Genomic DNA, 12,490 nt, shown 5'->3' on the forward strand with positions numbered 1-12,490 from the left:
GTGTCAGACTATGAGATATACTGAAACCTCTCCCAGTGTGAAATATAACACAGGCATGGAGTAGAGAGGTGGGCTATTATGGACAGCTTCAGTAGGCAATAGTTGGGTATGATCTCCTCATAGGGGCAGAAACATCTAACCTACCCCTGTATTCGTACAAGAGCAGTGGGGTTCATTGAATTGATACAATGGGGAAGCAGGCTATTTGACACATCGAATCCACACCAAGCACCCGAAGTGCATACCACCCAGCTACCCTAAGCCTGCCACCCTGCATTTTCCATGCGAATCCACCTAATCTACACACCCCACATGGGTAATTTATCACGGCCAATCCACCTAACCTGCACAGCTTTGGACTGTGGGAGGAAACCCATGCAGACACGGTTGGGGGGGGGAAATGATGCGCAAACTCCACACAGTTGCCCGAGGCTGGAATTGAACCGAGTTCCTGGTGCTATGGGGCAGCAGTGCTAATCTCTGAGCCACCGTACTGCCCTTAACATGCTAAAGAGTTATGCGGCTTGCATACAGTTACTGAGATGGAATAAACTATATTTTGTTTAGAAGGTCAAGAGCACCTTCTGCTGAGACTTATTCACGGTCAACAAAGATCCTTGGACAGCACCTTCCAAACCCACAACCACTTCCATGACGGGATTTAAAAGCAAGGACATTGAGACTACTGTCAGATGAAGAATGCGGCACAGGAGAGCAAAGTATGATGACTGATGAGTAGTCACACTTGGTCCGGGCATGAGGGTGGCACTATCTAGCCAGCTGTCCTTGAATCTAAACTGCACCATTTTTCTACCTGACCATTCCTTACAAATATAGACATTTATAAGCCAGGGCAGATGTGATGGGGTTCAATGATGGCAGTGCAAAGCTGAACAAGCTGAGCCAAGGGACGTAAATCTTCTACAGAGAGGTGCAAGCTCCTCGTGACTCACAGGAATATATAGCTTCTTGTGACCGGGATCAATTGCGAATAAATTTATCACCTTACAGGTAGAAAGCCATTAAAAAAAACAGCTTCAATTCCCACTCCCTCCTGCAGGATAACACTCAGTGCTGGACAGCTAATCTTGACTGAGGTAGTAAAGCTTAACCAAGTACTATTGTCCACAAAGATGAATCCTGCACAGATAATAAACCTTAAGAACTTCAAAAGAGTGGGCGTCTATTACATAACGAGGAGTTGGGAGATGCTTTGTAAAGAAAGATCAGTGCTCAGGATTTGTGAGCGGAGCAAGCCTGGATGGGTGGACAACAACTGTTAGCACAGGGGCACAACAGCACAGACAGACTCCACAACAAATCACACCTTTGAACTCAGAGCTGTCAGTGCTGTGGAGAACGGGATACTTTCCATTGTTAGGCAGCGAGCACCAGCATCAAACACTCCCAGGACAGGGACAGTACGGGGTTAAATACAGAGTAAAGCTCCCTCTACACTGTCCCCATCAAACACTCCAGGACAGGGACAGCACAGGGTTAGATACTGAGTAACACTCCCTCTGCATTGTCCCCATCAAGCACTGCCAGGACAGGGACAACACCGGATTAGATGCAGAGTAAGGCTCTTTCTATACTGTCCCCATCAAACACTCCCAGGACAGGGACAGCACAGAGTTAGATACAGAGTAAAGCTCTCACTATACTGTCCTCATCAAACACTCCCAGGACAGGGACAGCACGGAGTTAGATACAGAGTAAAGCTCTCACTATACTGTCCCCATCAAACACTCCCAGGACAGTGAATGCACGGGGTTAGATACAGAGTAAAGCCCTCTCTACACTGTCCCCACCAAACATTCCCAGGACAGGGACAGCACAGGGTTAGATACAGAGTAAAGCTCCCTCTACACTGTCCCCATCAAAAAGTCCCAGGACAGGAACAGCACAGGGTTAGATACAGAGTAAAGCTCCCTCTCCACTGTCCCCATCAAACAGTCCCAGGACAGGTGCAATGTTAGTTGTAGAGTAAAGCTCCCTCTCAATTAAAACCTGGAGTAGTAATCAGAAAGTCACTTCCTACTGTACCAATCTGAATATTTTCATTCCTCACACTGTTCAAATTTTAAATTCTAATCACTGCAAATGAGGGGTTTATTTGTGGATAGATCTGAATAGGAATGAGCTGTGATTTACCAAACATAACTCTCTCTCTCAAACCCTGTCAAGGTAGGCGCTGCAAGACGTGTCAGAGTGTGGACATAGATACCACCATTACACGTGGGGATACCTCCCACCTTGTACACGGCAGGTACTAATGTGACTCAGCCAATGTTGTATATCTTATACGTTGCAGGCAAGGATGCCAGGAGGCATGGTACATTGGGGAAACCGAGCAAACAGATGAATGGACACCACACAACAATCAACAGACAGGAGTGTTCCCTCCCAGTTGAGGAACACTTCAGCGGTCTTGGACATTCGACCTCGGAACTTCGGGTGACCATCCTCCAAGGCGGACTTCGGGACAGGCAGCAGTGAAAAGTGGCTGAGCAGAGGCTGATAGCTAAGTTCGGTACCCATAGGGAGGGCCTCAACCGGGACCTTGGGTTCATGTCACATTACAGGTGACCACCATTGCACTAAACACACACACACACACTCCTATACACACATACACACAGACACACATATACACAGACACGCACACAGACACACATTCACACATGCACCCCCTCACAGACTTAAGAAACTCTACACTCACTACACACACACACATACACTTTCTCACACTCACAACCCCCAACCCAGACACACACAGACAAAGACCCACATGCACGCGTATATTTTGTGGGGTGAATTTGTACTTTTAGGGTTACATTGTACTTTGCTCAAAAACTGCATGCATTCACGTAGAACTCCGAGCTAAAAACTGCAAGAATTTATGTAAATCTCACTTTTTAGGTTAGAATCAATCTAAACATCATGGCATAGACAGAGAACACAGGGGGCCAACACCTTCAACATATTGTTGAGCTATCACCATTGTTAACAGCTAACCCGAGAATGCAACTTTTAAAAAAAGGTTTTGTGATTTACATATGAAAGAGGTGAAACTATCATGGTATTCTAACAGACGAAAGACTTAACAGACAATCAATTTTTCAATGTATTATTTCAGTTACATCACACTGTATATTTTTGCTATAAATTCTGTGTGTTAGGATTGAGCCCTCCACTACCACCTGATGAAGGAGCGACACTCTGAAAGCTAGTGTGCTCCCAATTAAACCTGTTGGACTATAACCTGGTGTTGTGTGATTTTTAACTTTGTACTCCCCTGGATCTCCAAATCATCTCTCAGACCCTTTACTGATCAGAATTTAATCGCCTCTCTCCAGGGTGGATAATAATCCAGTTCTTTATCTGACAAAATGTTTAAATACCAAAAGACATATACTGTAAATACCAGGTTATGTAATGTGTATTTACCTAAACACAGTTGGTAACTTCTCGAGTAATGGTCAGTCTCATGTCAAAGTTGACCCTTGACCATTCACTTAAAAGGCCAAGTGCTTTGTATTGACCACCTGCTCCTCACTGAAGTCAAACTCCCCTGGTGTGAAGCTATTTGATAGAATCAGAGAATAGCAGAGCGTTGGGCAGGAGATCAGCCCGTTGTGTCTGCGCATGCACGCTTGGCTCTTTCAGCTCTTGCTTTGGCAGTGGGGTTTGTAAGAACAGTCACTGACGAACAGCTTTGTGATGGCAAGTTGATAGCGACAGCACCAGCTTTCAATCTCTGCAAACTTGCTTCAGCAAAAGTGGACCCCATACTTGCTTGAAAATGTCATCTTACTTGACTTTTACATGAACATATAAGTCAGCTACGTCATTCAATTAGATTATAGCCAGTACCTCACTCCTAGTATGTGATACTCTATACATAAACACTTTGAAACCGTCAATTAGATTCCAGTCTGAAACTCACTCCAGGTGTCTGTTATTCTCTGTATTAACAATTGCAAACTCCTAGATTAGATTCCAGTCTGTAGTTCACCCCTGGTATCTGTTATTCTATTGATAAACCACCCTGAACCTCTCAATTGGACTCCAGTCTGTTAGTCATTCTTAGGTAACTGTTATTCTAGATATAAACCAACCTCAGCCCCTCGATTAGATTTCAGTCTGTTACCCACACCTCAGCAATTGTTATTATAAATATAAGCCACCCTGAACCCCTGATTAGTTTCCAGTCTGTTACTCACTCCTTGGTATCTATTATTCTAAATATAAAACAGTCCTGAACCCCTCAATTATACTTCAGTCTATAACTCACTCCTAGGTATCTGTCATTTGAGATATAAACCTACCTGAACCCGTCGATTAGATTCCAAGCTGTTATTCACTCCCAGGTATCTGTTATTCTACACATAAAGGAGAAAGTGAGGTCTGCAGATGCTGGAGATCAAAGTTGAAACTTTATTGCTGGAACAGCACAGCAGGTCAGGCAGCATCCAGGGAACAGGAGATTCGACGTTTCGGGCACAGGCCGAAGAAGGGCCTGTGCCCGAAACGTCGAATCTCCTGTTCCCTGGATGCTGCCTGACCTGCTGTGTTGTTCCAGCAATAAAGTTTCAACATTCTACACATAAACCACATTGAACCCCTCAGTTAGATTCCAGTCTGTAATCCAATCCTAGGTATCTGTCATTCTATATATAAACCGACCTGAATCTCTTGGTTAGATTCCAGTCTGTAACGTGCTCCAAGATACATGCAAAGGTCATTTGTTTATGCTGTGGGACACCTTCATGAGTCTGCAAGATGCAGTGAGCTCCCTCGACTGTTTTGCACTTAAATTGTACAAATAATTAAAACTAATTGACATCAGATTATCTGTGTCAGAAGAACTAACTGACAGGGGCACGGTACAAATCAGGAGCAGAGCCAGCACATCAAAGGTGTGTAATTACAAGAATTGAACAGCAAGCTCCAGAAAATAATTAATCCAGTAAATGCCAGGGCAGTACAAGTTCGATTAGCTCCTGTGCCTCATCATTTATACCGTCAAGTACCAATTTCATGAAGCTTCTTGTCAGTTGCATAATACTGAGATGTCCAGACAGAATGTCCCATCTGACATTGGAGGTCAGAATCCTAGAATCACAGAATCCCGAGAGTGCAGAAAGAGGCCATTCAGCCCATTGAGTCTGCATCAATGTCGGACTGGGGTTAGACCCAGTGTTTTCCACCTTGTCAACTGTGTACAACAGTGATAAACTGGACAGGGTGCAGGTCACTGACAAATGTTATTTACAGAAGAACCAAAAGGTGACAGGAAGAATTTTTTTTAATGCAGCGAATGAAGGGGTAGAGCCGCCATAGGGTTGATCTCTCAATAGAGAGAGGTGACTGCTGGTGGTTTAACTGAGGGTCACTGCGCCTCAGACCAGGGGAGAGGTTGAAAAGGAATTGAGTGTATTGAATTGAATTTATTGTCACGTGTACCAAGGCACAATGAAAAGCTTTGTCTTGCGAGCAATACAGGCAGATCACAGAGTTAAGTAGCATAGATAGTAAACAATAGGTAAACAGCAGCAAAAACAAAAACACAAGTACAGGCAAACATTAAGAGTTTGTGAGTCCATTCAGTATTCTAACAACAGTAGGGTAGAAACTGTTGTGAAACCGGCTGGTGCACGTATTCAGGCTTCTGTACCTTCCCCCCGATGGTAGAGGTTGTAGAAAAACATTGCCAGGGTGGGATGGATCTGTGAGAATGCTGGCAGCCTTTCCTTGACAGCGGGCCTGGGAGATGGATTCTACCTTTGTGAATGTCCGGGCCGAACTCACCACTCTCTGTAACTGTCTCTGATCTTGAATGGTACAGTTGCCAGACCAGGTAGTGACACATCCAGACAGAATGCTCTCGATAGCACACCTATAAAAGTTGGCGAGGGTATTCGCAGTCATGCCAAATTTCCTCAGCTGCCTGAGGAAGAAGAGACAACAACCACATACAAAGCAGGGTCCCACAAGCAGAGAAGATGGCCTTTATTCTTAGGCTTCTCACGGGATAAGTTGCCAGTGGGTGAATACAAGAGGCAACAGATAGGGCCCCTAAGTGGGCACTGATTGCACCCATTGATTCTAGAATTGGGAAAAGGGCCAACAACGATAAAGAAGATGGCAGCTTTGAGCTCCATTCCAAGGATATAAGCATCAAGGGAGCACCATACTGATTGATTTCACTTGTGTGAGATGTTAAACACAAGGTGAGTCCTCTCAGATTGGTGTTAAGGATTCCATGACCCCACTATATAACAATGGATAGACACTATCCCAATCAACATTCTTCTCTCACACAAATCTACGTTTGGACAGGAAGTGCTTTGGGATGGGTGTGAAGGAGTCCACGTATGTGCAAATTCTTTGTTTTAGTACAAGCAAAATACTGTGCAAGCTGGAAATCTGAAACAGACACTGAGAATGCTGGAGAAACTCTGAGTTCTGCCTGGACTCAAAACATTAACTCTGTTTCTGTCTCCATACAGGCTAGACCTTCTGCGTTTCTCCTGTAGGTCTGAAGTAACTAAAGTTCAAAAGTTGCTGATATGAACAAGAGTGAACAATATCCTTGTCCTAAATGCCACTGACAATGGTGCTGAGTGGCTAACTGGGGATGATGTTATAGCTGAGCCCCACACTGCACTGCACTGGAAGAGTAAAATCAGGCTCAAAATGTTAACTCTGTTTCTCTCTCTTGAGATGCTGCCAGACCTGTTGAGTTTCTCCAGCAGCTTCTCAGTTTGTTCCAGATTTCCAGTGTCCGCAGTATTTTCAGCGAAGAGGCTAGCTCCACCTTTTATCCAGTGGTACTGTAGCTGCCTTGTTTCTGACCATCTTTAATAGTGCCCTTCCAGTGGCCATTTCGGGCTCTCCTCGGGGGACAGCAATTCGTTGATCACTAAACTGGTCCTTTTCCACCCCATTATTGAATTCCACTCAATCTCAGTTAAACAGCCCTCTGCAATTGTCTAATCTTTTTCTTTAATTCCCCCCTCATTGATTGTTCTTGTGTTAATGCCTCGGCAGTTTTGAGAGCCCTCCCACCTTCTTGTCTGACATTCCCCAGACTCCACCAGCAACCAGTTGCTCGGGCGTGACTTGTTAATATTCAGGTCTCAGGTCTCACAGTCGCCAGCCACATCCCCACTCTCACACCTTCACTCTTGTCGCTCTCGATCCTCGTGCCTGGAGCCATTCAGGCTGAGATCTGGAACATGGGTCGGTGTAAAATAATAGTATAGCCAACAGGCAGCCTCAGTACTTTGGGTCACATTACATCCCAACTGTGTACATCAGCCCATTGGAGCACTCATGGGATGGTAGCACTGCCCCCACCTCTGGACCAGGAGGCTGGGGTTCCAATCCCAGAGGTATGTTATAAAACATGCAAGAAGAAAATATTGATGTCAGTCAATTTGGTGTCCTGTAACAGTGACTGCACTTGTAATGCATCCATTGGCTGTAAGTAAAGTTGTCACAGTCCAAGAGGACTATCAGAGAGAGACAACTGATGGTCACTGTGCCTCAGGCAAGGGGAGGAGTCAAGACGGAGAGTCCTTCATGATGATCTCAGCTGGTGCGGGAATTGAACCCTCGCTGTTGGTATCACTCTGCATCACAACCCAGCTGTCCAGCCAACTGAGCAAACCTCCTCCTCCTTGGAGACATCCTTTTGTCGTGAAAACTGCTTCACAACAGGCACCATCTTCGTTTTTCTTTGCTCCACCTCATTGCTGTGAGTCATGGTTGGGGAGGTTGTGGCTGTGAGCTTCCTTCCATCAGGGCCCTCGTCAGGACAGCAATTGCACTGTTGAGGTACCCTTTCTCAAAGGGGAAGTTAAATTGAGGCCAGACCAGTGGATGTAAAAGCAAATCCCAAGGTACCCCTGGAAAAGAACTCACCTTCTGACCCCTCCAGAGCCTGCCCACCATTGACAAGGCACAAGTCAGAAGTGTGATGGAATGCTCCCCACTTGCCTGAATGGGTGCAGCTCCAACAACACTCAGGAAGCTTGACACCATCCAGGACAAAGCAGTCCGTTTGATTGGCACCACATCCACAAGCAACCACTCCCTCCACCACCAACACTCAGTAGCAGCAGTGCGTATCATTTACAAAATGCATTCAGAAATTCACCAAAGATCCTGAGACAACACCTCCCAAAACCCATGACCACTTCTATCGAGAAGGACAAGGGCAAATACTTGGAAACACCACCCCGTGCAAGTTCCCCTCCGACTTGGAAATATGTCATCGTTCCTTCATTGTCACTGGGTCAAAATCCTGGAATTCCCTCCCTAAGGGCATTATGGGTCAATCCACAGCATATGGACTGCAGCGGTTCAAGAAGGCAGCTCACTACTGCTTTCTCTCGGGGCAACCACAGATGGACAAAAAATGTCATATGAGTGACTAAAAAGGACACAATCAATCTCTTTGGTCCTGACATTCAAGCATCTCTGAGATGTTCACTGAAAAATGTTTTGTCAGGCCATCTATCTCATTGTTGGAGAAGGTGAGAACTGCAGATGCTGGAGATCAGAGTTGAGAGCGTGTTGCTGGAAAAGCACAGCAGGTCAGGCAGCATCTGAGGAGCAGGAGAAGCGCCATTTCGGGCAAATGCCCTTCATCATCTATCTCATTGTGGGAGTTTGCTGCATTGGGAAATGAGTCCCACACTTGGTGCATGCTGATAGTTTCAAAATTTTGCATTGGCTGAGAAACGATTTGGGATGCTCTGAGGTCATGCCAAGCACTGTTGAAACACAATGTTCTTTCACCAACACTGGAGCGCAGCCTGCTTTGAACCTCCCAATGTGAGCTGACAATTCAGCCAAGGTCAACACAGCCAGAAACTGCAAATCACCTGATGAAGGAGCGTCGCTCTGAAAGCTAGTGTGCTTCCAATTAAACCTGTTGGACTATAACCTGGTGTTGTGTGATTTTTAACTTAGAAACTGCAAAGTGGAGGTGTGTGTGGAACTCTGAGACAAACCTACTCACTCCAGGCCTGTGAAAAGAAATGGTACCTCACCTCTTCGTCATTTACTTAATTTATTCGATGCTTTATTTTAAATGCTCAGCGGGGAACATGCGAAATACAGAATTTATTCACTCCAGAGAAAAGCCTTTTATGAGCACTGAATAAATATGCGGAATAAATACTGTACTCTCATCGTTCCCAGCTGAATACTCCCTATTAATTAGCCATTTATATCACCCGTTAGTTATCCTTCTGCCTGTTTTACTTTCATGGAAACCAGTTTATTCTGAGTGGTAACTACCTTTTCCTCTTTTTCTACACTGCTCTGCAACAGTGTGTCATCCCATTCAATTACACACCTTGTGTTCACTGACCTACTTTGGCTGTCAATCATAGAGTCGTAGAGATGTACAGCACAGAAACAGATCCTTCAGTCCAACTTGTCCATGCTGACCTGATACCCTAACCAAACCTAGTCCCATTTGCCAGCATTGGGCCATACCTCTCTAAACCCTTCCTATTCATACACCCATCCAGGGGCCTTTTAAATGCTGTAATTGCACCAATGATTACATTTTAAATTGTCTCTCTTGAATTCCATTCCCTCCATGCCTTCCTACTCTCCCAATCTCAGTAACCTCTTCCAGTCACTCGATCCTCTGAGATCTGTGTTCCTCCAACTCCTACATCCTGCGCCACTCCAATTGCCAATTGTCCACCATTAGCATTTACTCTTTCACTCACTTAAAGCTTAAACTCCGGAATTTCCTCCTTGCCATCTCTCCTGTTCCCTTCGGAAACTGCTTTAAAAAGCAAGTTGCTTGAACAAGTTTCCATTACCTACTTCAATGTCAACAAAGATGCTTCGACTTAATGTCTGGTTTTTTAATGCAATTATAAAGCAGCAGATGGAGTTTGACTATATTAAAGGTCCTGAAATGAAACCACATTAATCTACATGTAAAAGTTTCCTGACCTGAGCTCCACTCCTTCTATTGTTTCCATTTCATGACAATGTTCAGAGGATCTTCATTTTGACATGCACAAATAAGAGTAGTAGGTCATTCAGCCCCTTGAGCCGGCTCCTTCATCAATACGACAATGACTGATTGGCTGATCATCCATCTCAGTCCTCAGTTTCCAGCTGCTGTCCAGACCCTTTGATCCCTTTAGTCCTAAGAACTACATCTAACTCCTTCTTGAAAACATTCAATGTTTTAGCTTCAACCACTTCCTGTGACAGAGAATTCCACAGGCTCCCCACTCTCTCGGTGAAGAAATTTCTCCTGATCTCAGCCCTAATTGTGGGCGGCACGGTGGCACAGTGGTTAGCACTGCTGCCTCACAGCGCCAGAGAACCCGGGTTCAATTCCCGCCTCAGGCGACTGACTGTGTGGAGTTTGCACGTTCTCCCCGTGTCTGCGTGGGTTTCCTCCGGGTGCTCCGGTTTCCTCCCACAGTCCAAAGATGTGCAGGTCAGGTGAATTGGCCATGCTAAATTGTCCGTAGTGTTAGGTAAGGGGTAAATGGAGGGGTATGAGTGGGTTGCGCTTCGGCGGGTCGGTGTGGACTTGTTGGGCGGAAGGGCCTGTTTCCACACTGTAAAGTAATCTAATTGGCCTACCCTGTATCCGAAGATGGTGACTCCGGATTCTGGAAAAGCACAGCAGGTCAGGCAGCATCCGAGGAGCAGGAGAATATGCTTGAAACGTTGATTCTCCTGCTCCTCGAATGCTGCCTGACCTGCTGTGCTTTTCCAGCACCACACTCTCGACTCTGATCCGCAGCATCTGCAGTCCTCACTTTCTCCTAACCCCTGGTTCTGTACATTTCCACAAGCTATCAGGAACATTCTTGCTGTGTTGACCCTGTCTATCCTGTTCGGATTTTAGAGACTCCTATGAAGTGCTGCCACACCACCACCATCCAGCCCCCCCACCTCCCCAACACCCACCACCCCCCCCCCCCCCCCCCACACACACACACACACACACACACACATTCTTCTAATCTTTAGTAAATATATTCCCAACTGATCCAATCTCTCTGCATGTGCGAGCAGGTTCATTACAAACTATGGCTGAGTGGCATTATTGCTGGATTATTAACCCAGATAACGTTCTGGGGACCCGAGTTCAAATCTCGCTACAGCAAATGGTGGAATCTGAATTCATTAAATATCTGGAATTAAGAATCTAATGATGACCATGAATTTGTTCCCCATCTGGTTCATTAATGTCCTTTAGGGAAGGAAACTGCCATCCTTACCTGGTCTGGCCTACACATGACCCCAGACCCACAGCAATGGGGTTGACTCTTAATTGCCCTCTGGGCAATTAGGAATGGGCAATAAATGCTTCCTCACCAGCGACACCCACATGCTGTGAGTAAATAAAGGAAAACAACTAGGTTGATTCCAGCAATGAAAAATTTGGCTTCTGAGGAGAGACTGAGTAGATTGGGATTATACACATTGGAGTTTAGAAGATTGAGGGGGTATCTTATGGAAACATATAAAATTATGAAGGGAATAGAGAAGATAGAAGCCAGGAAGTTGTTTCCATTGGCAGGTGAAACTAGAACGAGGGGGTATAGCTTCAAAATTAGGGGGAGCAGATTTAGGATTGAGTTGAGAATGAACTTCTGCACCCAAAGGATTATGAATCTGTGGAATCCCCTGCCCAGTGAAGCAGGTGAAACTTCATTATTGAATGTTTTTGAGGCAAAGATAGATTTTTGAACATTAAAGGAATTAAGGGTTGTGGTGAACGGGTAGGTAGGTGGAGCGGAGTCCATGAAAAAATCAGCCATGATCTTACTGAATGGCAGAGCAGGCCCGAGGGGCCAGATGGCCTACTCCTGCTCCTATTCCTTAAGCTCCAATGATATCCATTCCTTTAAAATTTCACACACCTCTGCCACCCCTTAATTTCCCTCCTCTCGTCTGTCAGAATATCATTGAATTCCTGCCAGATTCGGTGTTCCTTGTTCTCCCGCAGATGAATTGAGTGTGGGACATTGAGTGGAAAAACATGTGCAAGGAAATGGCAGGTTGGGCAGGAGAGGTGACAGGGATGGGTGCTAAGTGGATATTTCTTTACCAAAGAGCTTTGACCCAACAACACTCAACAAGCTCAACACCATCCAGTGTAAAGCAGCCCACTGATCTGGACCACATCCACCACCTGCAATACTCACTCCTTCCACCACCAGCGCAGTGAGGATGCAGAGTGCACCATCAACAAGATACACTGCAGCAACTCATCAAAGTGCTTTTGGCAGCACCTGCAAAACCTGCAACCTCTACCTATCTGGAAGGACAAGGGGAGCAGATGTATGAGGCACCATCACCTACAAATTCCTCTCTGAGTCTTGACTCGGAAATACATCGCCGTTTCTTCAGCGTCGCTGGGTCAAAATGCTGGAAATCCCTTCCTAATGGCACTGTGGGTCAACACAGTGGACCACGGCAGTTC

The 12,490-nt window shown here is 45.6% G+C and overlaps 1 protein-coding gene across 6 annotated transcripts in view; it reads right to left on the minus strand.

Moving 5' to 3' along the window:
• robo2 (roundabout, axon guidance receptor, homolog 2 (Drosophila)) overlaps positions 1-12,490 on the minus strand; it is a 1,751,833-nt gene that overhangs the window by 503,075 nt on the left and 1,236,268 nt on the right. The gene's annotated exons all lie outside the window — the stretch shown is intronic.

This window comes from Chiloscyllium plagiosum, unplaced genomic scaffold (genome assembly GCF_037043375.1).
Source record: "Chiloscyllium plagiosum isolate Xiang-an unplaced genomic scaffold, Cpla_swu_hap1 HiC_scaffold_12, whole genome shotgun sequence".
NCBI classification, from domain to species: Eukaryota; Metazoa; Chordata; class Chondrichthyes; order Orectolobiformes; family Hemiscylliidae; genus Chiloscyllium; species Chiloscyllium plagiosum.